General features: G+C 43.9%; 1 protein-coding gene and 1 pseudogene across 3 annotated transcripts in view; one reads left to right on the top strand and one right to left on the bottom strand.

Annotated features, from left to right (window-relative positions):
- Positions 1-18,026, bottom strand: part of KCNS3 (potassium voltage-gated channel modifier subfamily S member 3) — a 36,820-nt gene that overhangs the window by 12,272 nt on the left and 6,522 nt on the right. For 2 of the 3 annotated variants that reach the window (XM_028099672.2, XM_028099675.2), the window contains exon 2: positions 1,401-1,592. The gene's annotated coding sequence lies outside the window, so the exon portion shown is untranslated. Of the gene's footprint in view, positions 1-1,400; positions 1,593-8,484; positions 8,595-18,026 lie in introns of all 3 variants that reach the window. The other variant, XM_028099673.2, reaches the window with a different exon arrangement.
- LOC114206028 (10 kDa heat shock protein, mitochondrial pseudogene) lies at positions 15,793-16,051 on the top strand (annotated as a pseudogene).

Below are 18,026 nucleotides of genomic sequence, written 5' to 3'. Positions count from 1 at the left end.
CAGCTAAAACAGTGCAATTCTAGGAAATGAAGGGCTGCTTATGAGACATCTAGAAGGTCATGCCCAGCGCCAGCCTATAGAATACATGAAACTCCAGGGAGCCTCTCATTCATACAGCTCATCTCCAACCAGAGGCCGCTCGGAAGGCTGAGTGCTTTATTGAGGCAAGCGCTTTACTAAAGCAAAATGCTTTACTGAGGCCAGAAATCTATACTATTGGTAAAAAACAAAGAATTGCAGATGGACCTGAAACAGGAAAAGAAGTGGATGGGCCACAAGAGGGGAGCCTTAACTCTGCAGGAGGTACCCCATCAGGAGTCACCTTACGTGGAGGAACCTTATGTGGAGGAACAAGCATATGCTTGTATTGGTGTCCAGGGGCGTTTGGGAGAATGTGAACGCACCTGGGCCAAATTAGCAGGTCCCCCCCACCCGCTTCCTCACCCCTCTCACCCTCTCCCAACAGCCCCTGGTGCACAATCATGTTAGCACCCACCACAAGATATTATAATGTTTTCACAGTTCTCCTCACCCAGCCCCCACAGGTGCTGTCCCTACACCCTAAGCATGGAAGGAATCCTGTATTGCCACCTCTACAGTCTCAGCCCCGTATGCTAATTTCTGCCCGTAATCTAGTGAAAGATAACTCACTTTGATCCGGAAGAATTAAAAGGCTATCATTCTTTTTGTCAAAGAGCTAGAGGAATGATCTAGACCAGACAAAGTGAAATGAAATGCCTCCAGGGGGCAAACAAGTAAGTTCAAACAAATGAAGCAGGTTGGTTGGGACTGTGGTGAGCCATCCGGAGGCAGAGGCCGCTCAGCACCGGAGTCCTTTGTGGGAACAGAGAGCCAGGACGCGTGTATCTTATGGTGCTCCAGGAGACCCGGAAATCCTGATTTTTATGTGGGGTATCTCAAGTTTAATTGGAATTGATCCAACACGTTTTCAACATTACGTGACTCAAACAAAATGTGTCTCCAGGCCAGGTACTTCCGAGAAGCCCCCAATCCGTGACCTGAGCCAGACTTCACCAACCCAGCTCCACAGCCCATTTTAAGCCAGACTGACTTAAACAGACTCAACACAGAATTTTATCACAATAACAGTAGTTGTTACTTCCTCCAGTTTGGGCCATAAATATCAGAAGGGGGAGTGGGCAGTGTGGGCTACTGATTCTTCCAAAGCTGGCTTGGTGTATCCCCCAAAAGAATCCAACCTAATCCTTCCAGGCTGGCTTTCTCACCTTCCTCTTTTACTGCCCCAACTGCCAGTGAATTTTAATCGGAATAGTCTCCCTGGTGTGTGACCTTCATTTCTGTCACTACACTGTAAGGCTCGTTCTCCCCTCCCTCTGGTTAATAATGGGGCCAGAGGAAAGATCAGTGGCATCTCTTACCCTTGTGGTGTCGATGGCACACTCTCTGCCCTCATCCTGTCCAGTGGAATGTCCATCATCATCCAAGAAGCTCCGCCCTTCTTCCCTCACAGGTGTGTGTAGTACACATAGGCATTTAGTAGCCAAAAAGAAGAGAAGAATCCTGTTTCCTGGTTGAATGGGCCAAAGCAACCACTGGGTAATCACTCTCACCTGCAGAAAAAGCCAGAGGTCAAGTTTTAGCTCCAAGGAAGAAACACACCCAAGACGTTCTAACTCAAACTCAGTGATCTGGGCACTTTACTGATTAGACCCATCTCTTATAGCCCCATGTCATCTCAGGGAGGGGGTTCTTCTCCACACACACCCTCCCCCCCCCGGGCCATGGAACCATCACTCTCACTGGACACAGGGATAGGGAGGCATCACGGCCCCAGGACCTGACTCACAATCACTCTCAGGCTTAAGGACCCTCAGGTTTTGACTCTAGTGGACACTTGGGACATCTCCACTGACCCCAAAGCCAACAAATCATCCAAAGCTAAAATGAGGCACTAGAATTAGAACCGTAGTCATTCACCTCCCACACAGTTTCTTCTAGGAGCATTATTTTCCTGGCTAATTTATCAAGGATATACTTAAAAGCTTCTAAATGAATACATTTTCATCCATTTCAGAGACCAAGTTCTCAGTGTGACTGCCCTAATAGAATTAACACTGCTGCTCTAATTTGAAATCAATAGGTTTCAAAGGCTGGCCAAATTTGATTTTGCTTTATTTGTCCATTGTTGTATTTCACAGATCAGAAATGACTATGCATGCTAGATGAGAGTCCTCCGGTTAAACGTGTGTGTGTCTACGGATGTGTGTGTAGTGTGTATGGGGGCGTTAAGCTTGTACCAAAACAAAAGGACAAATTTACATGTCTCTCTCTGAATAAATTAAAGAAAGCAAAAAAATTTCCAGTTCCCAACAAGGTAAGCCTTGCCTCATGTTGACGCCTCCCCATTGATTTACATTAGTATCTAAGCAGCCATCCACTGATTTTCATGTTTTCCAATCAATGCTAGGTCCTAAAGGGGGCCAGGGGTGGGTGAAGAGGAAGAAGAAAAGATTGATTCCGAGCTTCGGAAAGAAAATGAAAGAAGTGCCTTCGGCTATGTCAGTCATTAAACAAACAATCATTACAGCTTAAGATCTGCCTGGAATTATCCTAGGCCTTGGGATTGCAAACAAGACACAGCGCCTGCCCCCTCCTCCCCACCCCAGGAGCTCCCAGGCCCGGGACCAAATGTAATAAACAAGGAATGGTATCCTACCAACACCAAGGGGGCAATGGAGACGGAGAAAAGCAGGAACACACCGGTCCCAATAATGGCCAAAGAAATCCTTCAATGCATTTTCACCTCTAATAAAGATAGCAAGGAAAGATCCAGAAAAAAAAAAAAAAAAAAAAAAAAAAAATGCAGCTCTACTCAAAGTGAATTTCTGAGACCAGGACTCTCTTAGCAGAAAAGGTAGAGCAATCTCAACAGGGATAAATAAAATCAGTTCAGGAGCTAAAGTCCTCCTCCTCCACAACCTCCCAGCAACACCTCATTGGGTCAGTCTCAAACATTTGTGTGCCACTGAAATGCAGAAATGCACTGTGCTTTTTTTCAAGGGTACAGCACACACATATAGTCTTCCTTCCCCAATGTAGCACATGTTAAGGGAAAAAGTAAGATTAATCTGGCTGGGAGATAATTAATTAACTGCAAACAGCTTTGATATGACTATATTAATTATTGAAGAAAAAAAATTAACAAAGCACTTAGGCTATTTGGCACTTCTAAGAAACCCCAAGCATTGTTGGGCACTGGCTCATCACAGAAGGACTGGCCCAGGGACAGACTGAGAGGGGAGCTAAGTGTGTCTTTTTTACAGAAACTGTGGGCCCTCCATCAATGTCTGATGAATTAATAACCTCCCAGGCTGCCTTTTTTCTCTGTCTCCCCCCAAACTCAGAATGCCAGTGTTCTGCCTCATTTTCCATCACTATGACTCCTGTCCAAAAAACTAGATTTTTGGAAAAGATACAATACCAGTCAATAAGTCAATAGCTCTCGGTGTGAATTTATGTCAATTCACACCCCTCCTAGAGCATTCACATTCTAAGGGTGACCTTTCCATGTAAAATAATAACCAGCATTTTCTGAGTCCCTACAACACGCCAGAACCTTCTAGGAGTTTCACACACATCACCTCTATCCTCAAAAAAATGTTAACTGTGATTCCCATTTGATAGGACATTGAGGCTCAGGGAAGTGATTTGTCCAAAGTCCCAAACCCAGTGAATGCCAGAGCCAGGATTCAAACTGAGGTAAGTCTGCCTGATGTGACTATATGAATTATATTTGATATGACTATATGAATTACTGAAGAAAAAAATTAGTTGTCGGGGAAAGTTAACGACTGGGAGAAGCGAGCAGAACATGCCCCAAACCAGCAAACTTTCGGAAAGAAAAACGTGTGCATCCAACACGGTCTCCCCTTCCTGCTTAACAATCCCACCACATGGTTCCATTCTCTACGTTCCCACCACCATCAGCATGTAACTGTTCAAAAGAAGACGGTATCGTTTGCAATTTAGCACCTAAGCAGGCTTCTGACTTTGCTGAGTGATTCAGCAGGATCGTGGCAAAACACATCAGGTTCACTCAAGTATTGCTAGCCTCTGTAGAATTCTCTGCACAATAAAAAGGGAGGCCCTCTGCAGCATGCTTGCAATGGACCCTCCAGCTTGGCTATATTTCCTGGTGGGTTGACGACAGCATTCAAAAATGTACAGAATGACTGGCTCCATTATTGAGAGGGAGAGGGTGAAGATTAAGTGGCCTCTTGGACTCTTTCATCATCCAGAGAGCTGACATCCAATCTTGGAATAGAACGAGGAAAATCAAATGGACAAGCAGATAATACGGAGGGGTAATAATAACTCCTGATGTCCATCTCCCAGGACTCAGATTCACAGGACTAAGGTTGCTCTCCAGAAATTAAACTATAAAATCAGTGTCTGAGAGATCAAAGCAGACACTTGGAGGGCCACTGCTGCATAGGTCTGGGTCTTACGTACTTGCACAGAATCCTGAGTGTATCTGTTACTGCCCTGCTCATATTCTTCTGAAATGTTGTCACCTCCGTCTACCCGCTGGACTGAGAAGCCTCCAGCTAGGGACAGTGTTATAATATCAGTCTTCATATTCATTATCCCTGTTATACAATGGTGCTTGACACATTTTTATTGAACCAATTCCTCTCCCCCAAGACAAGACTAAAGAGTAAATTAATTAAAAGAATCAATATGGATAATGAAAGGCAGTTGGTCAAGGGAAGTGGAGGCAGAAAGTGTAAAAGATCAAAGTTGGTTGCCCAAGACCCATCCCACCACTTTCCGAAGGAGGTCTCGCCCTGAAGAGGCAGCATCGTCCAGCCCCGATAGGGACGTCTCAAGTGGAGTTTTAAGTGTCTACACCTAGAGTTTCAGGTATCATTAGATACCCAAAAACCTCTCCTTGTTCTGATTCTAGACCCCCTGAGGGAACAGAGAGCACGCGAGCATGTCCACTCTGTCCACGAGATGTATTTATCAGTGGAACATAATAAGGCAGGAAGAGGTTTATTTACTCCATTTTCTGTAAGTTTCTATGAGAGTCAATCTGCTAGAGTCGGATCAACTCTAGGACATCTGAAAGTGAGTTTCTGAAGTTGCCAGGCTGCCAGAGAGCCTGACCCTGATCTGGGATAAGGTCACCAGGTAAATAGCACATTTAAGCACCATCCTGACAGCCAGCCAGCTTCCCTGGAGACACCCTGACCTTGCCAACCTCTACAGAAGAGTTTCTCAGCCTCAGCACTATTGACATTTTGAGGCCAGGTAATCCTCTTGCGGGGGGCTGTGCGATGTACTGCAGGACAGTTAGCAGCATCCCTGGCCTCAACCCACAAGAACTTCTCCTCCCTGTCCCCTAAGGTCATGACAACCAAAGTTGCCAAATGTCCCCCAGAGAGCAAAACCATCCCCAGTTGTGAACAACTGCTCTGAAGTAGAGTAAAAAGATCTCAGATAATCAGATACTCAGATTTGGAAGCTGGAAGTTCAGAAGGCTCAGAATGGCAGATTGCAATCATACGTCATCTGCTGACAGGGGCTGGGGATATTCCCCTGGAAACCTGTTCTTCTGGAATTCAGTCATGGCATTTCTGGTGTCAGACAAGCAAAACTTTGCAAGTGAGGAAAGATAAAAGGCAGGTTAACCTTTTGTTGAGACTCGAAGCATGCTTCAGGCAATTGGAGTCTAGAGTAAAGGTTAGTGATTTTCTCTGAGAATCTATCTGGTATTTGCTAACATTTTTGGTGCCAGCATGATGCACAGGGCAATGCACACATACAGTTTGAAAGATGTCTTACTATAGCTCTCGGTAGGTAGGGGTCCTCTTGCTGACCACACCCACCCCTGACCAAGCTCCAATCGTGTGGACATTAATTGATGTCCCAAGAAAAATGCAAATACATGTCAGTTTTGTAGTCTTACCCCTATTTATCAATCACAGACTAATTTTCAATAAAATCTAAGAGTACTGAAATAATAGGAATAATAACAAAAGGTGAAATTCGACCCTACTTCTATCTTGATTAACTAATGAGAGTTGTAGTCTGGGGTTTTGCTTAAATAAAATTAAAATCTCACAATCAGACTGCCATAATTAGATATAGGGTGCCAGAAAAAATGTACTTATATTTAAATCCTATAACCCAAAGCAATCAGAATACACCACCTCCCAGTTGATTCCGACGGTAGACTACTAAGAATATCCCTGAATTACTTCGTTTTTCCAAATTATCAAATTTTAAGACATACGTTAATATGAGAAATCCTTGAATTAACAATGACTTTTTTTTTTTTAAATTTCGCTCTGTCCCCAGAAGAAAATAAAAACTTCTCAGGGTCTAATACATTCAGGGATTAAAAATAAATTTATAGAAGTTCTGGTCTTTGGGGAGGAAACCAGTAAGTGCCTTCCAAAGCAAAGCCTCTAAATTATATTTCAAAAGTTAATATAAATTACACTTCTCTTGGCCATCCAGAATGAGTAAATCCAATACCATCTCCAGAAATCCCTAAGGCTTGAAGCACGGGTAACTAAACACCACTTTCCTCTCCTCGGGTTCTGTGTTCCTAGACAACCCTCCCTGGGGAACAGAGGGAGACAGCAGGCTACTGCTGAGTCACTGAGTCACCTCCAAAGGCAATATTCAGAAAGGAAAGTGAGGAAAAGCCCATTGGAAGGGATCTCCCTCCATAAGAGGGAGCGAAACTTCGCAGCCACTGACCCCAGCATGGTCATCCCCACATGATGACAGGGCTCTGGGACCACCCCGAGTGGTCCATATGGCTGCCACTATCCCACCAGCCCCAGTAAGGAACTGCCCTGGCTCCCTCCACCTTGCAGGAACCCCTTATAGCAGAACTGCCTGAAATCAGGGGCTCAGGCCACAGCCAGGACACAGGCAGGCAAATCAGCCCACCCAGGGGCCACAGACCCTGAGCTCAGTCTCATCTACCCCCGTGTTTTTCATGCATTTCAGATGCATCCAGCGTCTGAACTAGCACAGTGATTAAAAGAACAACTGAAAGCAAGCAATATTAGACAGTAGAGGGGAAAAAAAAAAAACCTATCATGCCATGGTAATAGTGATAGAAACAGGCAAAAGGAAACCTTTTGGAGGTCACTGTAGCAATGTGTGTTACAAAGTTGCGGTTTCACATCAGAGACTGTGTCCTGAAGGAATAAATTAGACAAGTGTGCAAGGATGGGTATCCAAGGATGTTCATGGCATCGGTAGTTATTCATAAGAATAAAAAGTCAAAGGCAACCTAAATGTCCATCAATAGGAAAACAGTCAGTTAGATCAGGAGGTAGCCATGTAATGGGATAGTCTGTGGCTATTAAAAACACTGAATCATAGGGCGCCTGGGTGGCTCAGTCGTTAAGCATCTGCCTTCAGCTCAGGTCATGATCCCCGGGTCCTGGGATCGAGTCCCACATCAGGCTCCCTGCTCGGCAGGAAGCCTGCTTCTCCCTCTCCCACTCTCCCTGCTTGTGTTCTCTCTCTCGCTGTGTCTCTCTCTGTGTTAAAAAATAAATAAAATCTTTAAAAAATAAATAAATAAATAAATAAATAAATAAATAAATAAATAAATAAAAACACTGAATCATAGGAAGAGCTCCCGTATACTGAATCAGGTGTTTCAATAGGTCTGGGTGTTTGCATGTCCGAACCCACCTCACCCTCACAACACTTGAACAAGTAGTATTTTTACAGGACTCATTTGACAGATGGAGAAACTGGTAAACAGAGAAATTAACTAACTCTCCAGGGTCAACAGCTATTAAGTGATAGCTTCATGGTTTGAATTTAAACAATAATGCTCTAAAGCCATTCTCTTAAGCACAATGCTCTACTACCTATAGATTCATGAAAAGATCATCCCAGTATGCTAAGTAAAAAGAGAAAATAATTATAGTACAACATATGGCATGATCTGATCTTCATAAAAGAGGTCTAACTTTACAAAGGGATGAAGAATAATCTCTAAGAATATACACAACAATGTTAAATGCATTCTCTCTGGATGCTAGAATTTGGGGTGATTTTTGCTTTCTACTCTGTACCTCTCAACATTGTGTGACTTTCTTTGCAAGTATTATGAAGCCCTTATGTAAATAGTCGTTTCGGGGCCCCTGGGTTCCTGGCCTCAGCAGGTTAAGTGTCTGCCTTCGGCTCAGGTCATGATCCCCCTTGGTCCTGGAATCAAGCCTCATGTTGGGCTCCCTGCTCAGCAGGGAGCCTGCTTCTCCCTCTCCCTCTGCCTGATGCTCCCCCTGTGCATGCTCTGTGTGTGTGTGTGTGTGTGTGTGTGTGTGTGTGTGTGTGTGTGTGTCAAATAAATAAATAAATAAATAGTCAATTCTTTTTGGAAAAAATAAAAGATCAAAAGCAGCCTTGGTCAGTACTTGGGGAGGGGAAGGGGGAGCGGGATAGACACTTAAGTGAACGTACGGATTTGGGTGAGATAGAACCCTCCACCGACGGCCTCCTTTGTCATCTGTAGAATCATACGCCTCTGCTGCTCATTCACATCTGCTCTGTGGCAGGCACTGTCCCGGGAACTACAGAGAACAAAAGACAACGTGGCTGCTGCCCTCAGAGCTTACAGTTGCTTAGAAGGGGTTAGAGGAGGGTCCACAGGTAAATGAATAATTGCAGAAGATGTCAGGTACCCTGAGGAGGGGTACCGAGGTGCCGTGTAAATTCACAGGAAGTAAGGGGTCCCTCTGGGATCAGGAAGGAGGGAAAACTACAGGAATAGGTGGCATTTGAGCTGAGGCTTGCAGGTTGGGTGAGATGTGAACAAGTAAAGAAGACAGGTAGGAGTAAGAAGGTGGTCCTCCCCGGAGAGGAAAGAATACAACAAAGCCCTGGGGACTAGAAAGCTCGTGGTATGTAGAGAGAGCAGAAAAGAGTTGAGTCTGGCTAATGGAGCCCTGTGACCTAGAGATATTCATGTAGAACATAAAGAACTCTACCTGTACTAGCCACACGTCTGTGAGCCAGGAATAATGAAGGTGAGTGAGCGATAGCTTTAGGAAAGGAGAACGGATTGCAGGTGGCCATACAGAGAATCTGCTGAAACAAGGACCATAACTCAAGTCTCCTGAACTATTTAGCCACAAGGAACCAGTCAGAGAGGCATAGAAAAGCTCTCGGAGTTATCGCTGTTTCCAGAACATCTGGAAATTAGAGGCTGGCTTTGGGTACAGCAATTCACCAGGCACTGCAGTGACCTAAGATGCCAAACGGTGCATTCCAGCACTGTCTACGAAGTGCAGACAGTGGCAAGGACAGAAATGTGGGCAACATCTCATGAATTTACCCCCCTTCTCTCTTGCACCTCTCCCTCACAGTGTAGGAAAGCAGGGCTCAGTAGGGAGAATTCAGGAGGTCCTTGAATTTAGATCTAAATCAATTGATCTAGAAAATCAAAGTCTTGATTTTCACTAATCTCTAACCGAAATTTAGTAATTCCTCCTAATAAAAATGCAGGCAGTGGCCCAGGGCAGTAAAAAGCAGTACCAGTGACTTCACCCCATAAGAAATTCCAGGTAATTTCATATCATAGCACACTTGTTCCAGGTCTCAGAAAATAATCACGCCGGTTCATTGTTTCTTTGAAATCACAGTAGTTACAGACCTATTGCTAGATCGTCCTTAAGGAGTTGATGAAGAAGCACATAAATCATAAGTTGGTTTAAGTATTTTGATAACTATATATTTCCATACAGTTGGATTCCTTTATATACTCTGGCTCTTATATTTTGTAGTTAAAAACACTGTTCTGAAAAGGGGGTCATAGGCTCCCCCAGACGTCCAAAGGTGTCCATGGCACAAAAGGGTTAAGAATCCATTAGCTAGAGATCCTGTTAAAATATAAGTCACACCATGTCACCCCTGTGTTCAACTCTTCAGGGGCTTCCATCTTCCTCAAAGCAAAACTCCCTTCCTCTCACTTTACTTACCTGATTTCATCTCCTTCTCCTCTCTCTCTTTCATTCCCAACTAGCATCCTGGTGTCCCTATTCCGTCATCATTCCTGCCTCAGGGCCTTTGCACTGGCCTGATCCCTGTGCCTGGAATGCCCTATCCATAAGGGACTGCATGGCTTGCTTCCCCATTCTCTTCAGGCCTGCACTCAAAATGATAGCTTCCAAATGAAGCCATTCATGGTTACCCTATCTAAAATACCCTGCAGTGAAACTCCCATCCCCCACTCCTTGCTTTATTTTTTCTCCTTAGCATTTATCACTCCCTAAAATATACTTAGAGACATGCACTTTATTTTTTTATCATATTTATTACTTATTTCCCCACTCAGACATGAGCTCCACCATATCCCAAGTGGCTACAACCTAGTCTGACACACAGTAGGTTCTTAAAAGTTATTTGCTGAATTAATTAGCAGGGTAAAATTTGTCACATAGCTTGGCTGTGGCTGCTTCCATTCCATGTTGAATTTTAAAGCCTCCCCTGCTCATTGTATTCCTGGGAGAAAAGAAAAATCACGGTAAATATGCCTGTGAAATTGTGGTCACCACCGAAGAAAGGTAGCTTATTTATCAGCCACTGCAGAGGGAGATGCATTTTTTTCCTTAATAAAAAGAGTTCTCATCAAAGACAAGATAGACAAGGGGCACCTGAGTGGCTCAGTCATTAAGCGTCTGCCTTCAGCTCGGGTCATGATCCCAGGGTCCTGGGATCGAGTCCCGCATCGGGCTCCCTGCTCAGTGAGGAGTCTGCTTCTCCGTCTCCCACTCCCCCTGCTTGTGTTTCCTCTCTCGCTGTGTCTCTCTCTCTGTCAAATAAATAAATAAAATCTTAAAAAAAAAACCACAAAGACAAGATAAATTCACACACACACACACACACACACACACGATAAGTTATTAGATCAAATTATGTCATAAAACAAACACAAAAAAGTAAATGGGAAAATTGGTACGTGGCATCCAACCAGCAAAACACCCACTCACCCAGCTTGAAATAGAGGTGACGCTCGCTGATAAGATCATCACACAGATGCCACCTGGCAAGTGGTAGAAGGAAACGGGCAGTGTACAATCACAGGAGTAAATGCAGGTAGTAAGTCACCGCATGGACCCTGCTCAACTTAACCTGCTGCTGTTGAAATGTACCATTGCCCATTTGAAGGCACTGTTGCTCAAACCAGCAAAAACGCACCTAACACTGGGAAGATCCGAACTTGGCAGGGCTGCCTTCACACACATACAAGGAACCTCATTCCATTCCAGCCCCTGGAGTGCTCTGTTTTAATAAGAACAACCAAAGCTAAGATTGGATTCCTTGTAGTTACAAAATGTGAGTCGAGGACAAAGAAAGTCCTATTTTATATCACATACATCCTTATATAGATATGATCAAGTCACTCACATATTAAAAAGTAACAAAACAAACTCTCCCAACCGCAATTGCTCTTGGCAACACAGCTTCTTGAAATCATTTTTTTACACTCAACCTTCCTTCTTCTTGTGCAATTCTTGCCCTAACACTCCATTAAGCGTTTTTGCTAAGGGCACCTCCAGATGACCAAACCCAAAGCACACTTCTCATCTGCGTGTGACTTACCTGTCCAAGGCATTTGCCCACCTCCCAGCCCCTGGGGGTCACTGATGCCACGTGTCTGACTATTCACTCTTGTTTTCCCGTGAAACTCTGTTTCATCTTCCCAAACCTTAAACCTGGGTGGGGGTGGGTGTCACGAAATAAAATACCTTTGGGGGCCATGCAGGTGCCTGAAATGATAAAAGAGGACATCTGGTCGCTGTGACAAGCTGGAGAGCATCAGCCCCGCCAAAAGGGGACTGCTGTCCCTTATCTGTGCACATCAGGTGGTCAGATCGCCCAGCTTGCTGAAAACACCCACAAATCTTATTTTTATGTGAACTTTCCCGATTTTCTAAAAGTTGGCAATTATTGGTTTTAGTGTTTTGCTATCGTGAGCCAAATCAAACAGATCTGTACGCTGCAGCCTCAAATGGGTGTCACTGCAAACACCCCGGGTTTCTCCTGCCCCTCTGCTTCTCTCCCTGGGGGTTTTGTTGCACCACAGAGCCCGGATGTGTATCTCCAGCCCCGATCTCCCCCCTCCCTTTCAGGCTCCGATACCTGCCTCCTGGACAAGTCCACTGGGACCTTAAAATAAATGTGTCTACACTTTCCCTTCATCCTCTATTCCCAAACATTTCTCAAATTCCTTTCCTTTCCTCATCCCTCCTGCCTCTGCTTTAATTCAGACGCTTGGTATTTTTCCATGGTTATTACAATACACTTCTAATTGTCTTCCCTGCCTTAGACCTATCTCCATCCCCTACCTTCAGATTCATTCTCCATTCAAGTTCAAGCTACCTTACAATGTGCAGGCTCCAGGTCCTCTGCTAGCTCCCTTGCCATTCCTGATAAACTCTGGACCCAGAGTGCTTGAGTCTGAATCCCATCTTCACTACCCACTAGCTGTGTGACCTTGGGCAATTACTTAAGTTCTCTGAGCCTTGGTTTTGTTTTTGTTTTTTCATTTGTAAAACATGGATACTAAATATCACATGCCACATAGAGCAGTCATGAGGACTCAAAATGAGATAATAAAAATAAAGCCCTGGGTGGCTCAGTCGTTAGGCATCTGCCTTCGGCTCAGGTCATGATCCCGGGGTCCTGGGATTGAGCCCCGCATCGGGCTCCCTGCTCCATGGGAAGCCTGCTTCTCCCTCTCCCACTCCCCCTGCTTGTGTTCCCTCTCTCGCTGTGTCTCTCTACGTCAAAAAATAAATTTAAAAAAATCTTTAAAAAAAATAAAATAAAAAATAAAGCCCTCTTTGCTTAGCACATAGTAAATGCTCAATTAAATGTTAGCTGTCATTATCATGATTCCTCATCCATTATCCCCACATTCCACAACCAAATCAAACTCTAGAAGTATAAGGAATCCTCCCAAAGTATCCTTGACTTCTCACTCATTTGTCTGCTCAGAATGCCCTTCAAGACTCATATTTTCCATCATATTCTCCAGAACTAAGCCCTGACCCCAGACATCTCCCTGCCCCAAATCCAGGCCCCCACCTACCATTGCCTGCCTCCATCGAGTTTCTAACTTGCTGAACTGCAGTAGAACAATTTCCTGGAAGCCTCCACCACCGCACTGTGAACCCCATAAAGGCAAGGCCTACTTTTCCTTAATCTTTGTATCGTTAATGCCCAGCAAAAAATAATGAATGACTGGATGAACTTCTCTAATTCACAGATCAACCCAGAGGGGCAGGCATTATCATGATCCAGCACTTACGCATGAGGTTCAATACAGTTCAGCCCACAGGGGAGGCAGCAAGAACGTCCTGCCGGCCTCTCTGGTCTCGGCACCCACCAATCTACTCCAAACCCCTCTGCCTAAACCCCATCAAATTACTCTCATCCCCAATCTCACAGTGTACTCTCCTTCCCAAACCTCCTTGAAGCTGTCCCTTCTGTTCCCTTCTTTTCCAGTTAATTCCACTTTTGTCTTCAAGAAATCAGCTCAAAGATCACCTCTTTCAGGACACTTGCTTTGGTGTACCACATGTGAGAACATGCACACACACACACACACACACACACACACACACACACACACACACCTGATGCTAAATAGGAAAAAAAAAATAGGCACATCTCCTTGGTGCTTCCACCCAATTTCTTTTTTTGCGGGGGGCGGACGGGGAGGAGGGGCAGAGGAAGAAGGAGAGAATCTTGAGCAGGCTCCAGACCCAGCATAAGCCCGATGCAGGGCTCCATCTCATGACCCATAGATCATGACCTGACGCTCAACCGACTGAGCCACCCAGGCACCCCTGGTCCCAATTCCTTAGCAACCTCACGGATACACAGTGATATCAGTGTCTGACACATAGCCAACAAGTGGGAGATTTGGGTGGAAGTATGACTGAATGAATGATCTACTTGAGGTAAAAGACAAGGATTTTCCTGCTCAAAATGGAGCAAAGAAGGCCACTTGGGAGTTGCCTTCACATACGTGCCTTCCTGGGGGCTCCAGCACACTGGTATGAGGATGCCTCGCTGAGCTACTGCTTCTCTCTACCCAGTGGGAGCGCCCAACACATTATGACATTTCCAGTGGATTGTAGAAAAGCGCTTATTGCTACTAGAAGTAACAGAGTGCTTTTGCCAAATTATAAATCTCAGTATGTTCGCAAGGAACTCAAAGAACCGAATGTCACTGCTCTAGTAAGTTGCCACAGTGGCTATTTCATGGGGTGAAAAAAAAAAAGTTTCATTTAACATTTTAAAAGATATAATAAAATAAAGGTGATCGTTCATACAGCATCTAATCCATTATTTGGAAGGTAGAAAAAAATGTTTTCATGCTTCACAAACATCCACATCCAGCTCCTAGAAGCCACCCTGGGAGGAATTTTTTTTTTAACACTTTCCCCAGAACTATCTGCTGTGACTAATTCCATACTTCATCCACACGAAAACAAAATTATAAAATAATGAGATTCCCCAGACAACGCAAGCCAAAAAGCTTTCAATTTTACTTATTAGCATTAAATCTCACACCTCTGTTTTTTCCAATTCATTTCCTAAGTGCACCTTCCATTTCCAAGTTTTCCACAGGAGGGAGAAGGAGGTGGGACAGAGCTGGAGGAAGAACAAGGAGATTCTCTGAAGAGCGAGGTATCCTCCTGAGAGTGAAGTTCAAGACCAAGCCCCAGGAGAGAGCTTTGGGCACTACCCCGGGACAGACTCCACAGTAAACAGGAATGTACACTTGAAAAAATCAAACTTTGTGTACCCTGGAGGAAAGCATGGCTTTCTTTACCTGATTGTCACACTCAAAATCTTCCATGTCTTGCGTTTCCTAGTCAAGTTAGTTTAGCAAGCGAAATTCAAAATAGTTCCACAATAGACCAACCGGGTAGCTTCTGAAAAAGTTAACAATAGAATGTGCAAACAGAATTTTTTTGTTGCTTGTTTGTTATATAAGCTCAGGGGGAGAAAATATGTTGTTGTTTTTTTTTCCAGGAGCCACCTAGTTCTTTCATCTGAAATCATAGATAAAACAACACATTGAAATGCTAAAGTTCAAGGTCAGATAACATTTGATGAAAAGAGCTAAAATGTAGAACATAACAAAAAATTTACTTGGCTGCAGATTTATTCTACAGCGGTAGTTCTCAAAATGTGGTCGGGAGACCCCTGCGATTCCTAAGACCCTTCAAAGGGCCCATAAGATCAAAACTGTTTTCCTAATCAACTAAGATATTTTCCTGTTTACTTTCATTCTCTCACAAGTGTCCAGTGGAGTTTTCTAGGGAGTGTATGATGTGTGGGATCACAGACTAAACAAAGAAGCAAGTCTAAGAATCCCACTGCCTTCCATTAAACCAGACAATAAGTACACTTGTAAAAATGTAACACAATGCCACCTTTGCATTGTTTTTGTTTTGAAAAGAGATATTTTTCATAAAAATATGCCATTTATGTTAACATGCAATGAGAATACTGTCATTTTAAATGAATTAATAATTAATACTTCAAAATGTAGCTATTTTAAGATTTTATCTTTTTTTTTTTTAAGGATTTCTCTATACCCAACGTGGTCAAGGTTACAATTTACAACCCCGAGATCAAGAGTTGCATGCTCTGCCAACGTAACCAGCCAGGTACCCCTAAAATGTAACTATTTTAATTTCTAATATATATATTGATAGATGAAGAGCATGCACTGCAGCAGCTGAAGTCATGGCAGGACAGGTGTTTAGAAAGTTTCTTCCCCTCTTTGACCAAATTCTATTCAAAAGGAGTACAGCCAAAATCTCAGGGAAAAGTATTGCACGCAAGAATAGTAGCTGTTGGTTCGGGCTCTAAGGGAAAGGGTGGAGAGGTTAGCATGAAAGTTGGAGATAAAATTCTTCTCCCAGAATATGGAGGCACCAAAGTAGTTCTAGATGACAAGGATTATTTCTTATTTAGAGATGGTGACATTCTCAGAAAGTACTAGACTGAAACACATTATTATTGTAATGGTATCAGGTGAAGCTGCCCATTCACAGCTGAAGTTGTAAAATCTTTCGTCATGTAAATAATTTCGATGTCTCTCTTTTATAATAAATGAATAGTATCCGAAAAAACATATTGATAGATATAACTCCCATTAACAGGAGCTTGAGGGGGGGGCGGTTCTCAATAATGTTTAAGCATGGAAAGAATCGGAGACCAAAACAAAGGAATCTCAATTTCTTTTTTTTCCCCAATTTTGTTATCGTGATAAAATACACGTGACATAAAATTGACCATCTTAACCATTTTTAAGGGTACGGTTCTGTGGTATTGAATGCATTCCTAATATGCAACCATCAGTACCATCTAACTGCCAAACTCTTTGCCTCTTGTCAAACTGAAACTCTATATGCAATTGTTACTTCTTTGCGGTTTGTCTACTTCTATGCAATCAGCGAGGCAGCCCACACCACCTCTGTCCCCTGGAGGGTGTGTGTCTGTGTGCGTGGCATGTGGATCAAGGCCCTGCTTCCAGCAGAGAGAACTCCGCCTCCCTTCGACACCACACAATCCTGGAGTTCCACGAAGAACCATCTAGCTTCCCACTCCTTGTAACTTACCTCTGCATTCGCGCGCATTCTGAAACCTAACCCCCGTGTCTAATAACGCTTCCATAGGATTTATTTCTGAGCTGCTGACACTAAGTTACGAATTTAAGGTTGTAAAACAGGGCTTGCTTTTGTGCTTTTAAATGATGTGGCTGACAGGAGTGACTGGTTGAAAACAGCCAAAAGCAAACCCATTAGAGTTTAGGGCCACATTACACAACTGCATCCTGTCTTCTTTGCTTCAAAGCCCCATACAAAGGACACTAGATGACAAGGCAAAATGCACTGCAGTGTCCGCATTTTAAGTCGGGGGGGCGCTGGGAGAAAACTCAGTGTGCGCCACCGCAAAGATGTACCACAGTGACATCTGCTTTCAAATTAGGTCAAGAAGTCCCGAGTTTGTCTTGAGACAAACCATAAGAGACTCTTAATCTCAGGAAACAAACGGAGGGTTGCTGGAGTGGAGAGGGGTGAGGGGGGATGGGGTGGCTGGGTGATAAGACATTGGGGAGGGTATGTGCTATGGTGAGCGCCGTGAATTGTGTAAGACTGATGAATCACAGATCTGTACCCCTGAAACAAATAATACAGTATATGTTAATAAAAAGGAAAAAAAAGAAGTCCAGGGAAACTACATAAAAGGTAAAGTTCTCAGGCAATATATGAACGTCCAACGAGATTCCTATTTTTGCATATCCAGAGAGCCTACCCTGTAGAGTTCTGATTTAAGGAGATGATAAGAGATGGGAATATTGATACCTTTTTACTCTTTGGCAAAGATGGTAGATAGAGGGGCACCTGGGTGGCTCAGTAGGTTGAGCGTCTGACCCTTGGTTTCAGCTCAGGTCATTATCTCAGGGTCTTGAGACCAAGCCCCATGCGGGCTCCACACTCAGTGGGGAGTCTACTTGAGATTCTCTCTTCCTCTCCTTCTGTCCCTCCCTCTGCTCATGCTCTCTCTCTAAAATAAATAAGTAAATCTTTTTTTTAAAAAAGATGATAGGTAGGTAGATAGATAGATAGATAGACAGACAGACAGGAGGACACTACCATATAATAACACCTTTCATTTACACTTTTAGCCTGGAGAAGGAGAAGATTCAACCCTGAAATAGCCTCAGAGCTAAATCACGGCCGGGTGATGTCTAATCACCAAGAGGAGGAGGGAGAAGGAGATTTGACATCAGCAGCCTCATGAAGGTACCACACTTAGAAAACCGGGATCTTAAAAACCCACGAGAAAAACGCTGCCCAGAAGGTCTGATTTACTGACCTCAAAGACAAGAGTGCTGACCTAACTTTTTGCCGGAACCCAGGCATCTCCTCTCAATCCAATCCAACCAACCACAGTCCTTAGGTGCCAAGTTC

Source organism: Eumetopias jubatus, unplaced genomic scaffold (genome assembly GCF_037043125.1).
Source record: "Eumetopias jubatus isolate StellerSeaLion01/CBP00866 unplaced genomic scaffold, mEumJub1_p1.0 scaffold_9, whole genome shotgun sequence".
In the NCBI taxonomy this organism is placed as follows: Eukaryota; Metazoa; Chordata; class Mammalia; order Carnivora; family Otariidae; genus Eumetopias; species Eumetopias jubatus.
Note: the sequence above shows the minus strand (reverse complement) of the source record. Positions and strands in the feature narration are given on the sequence as shown.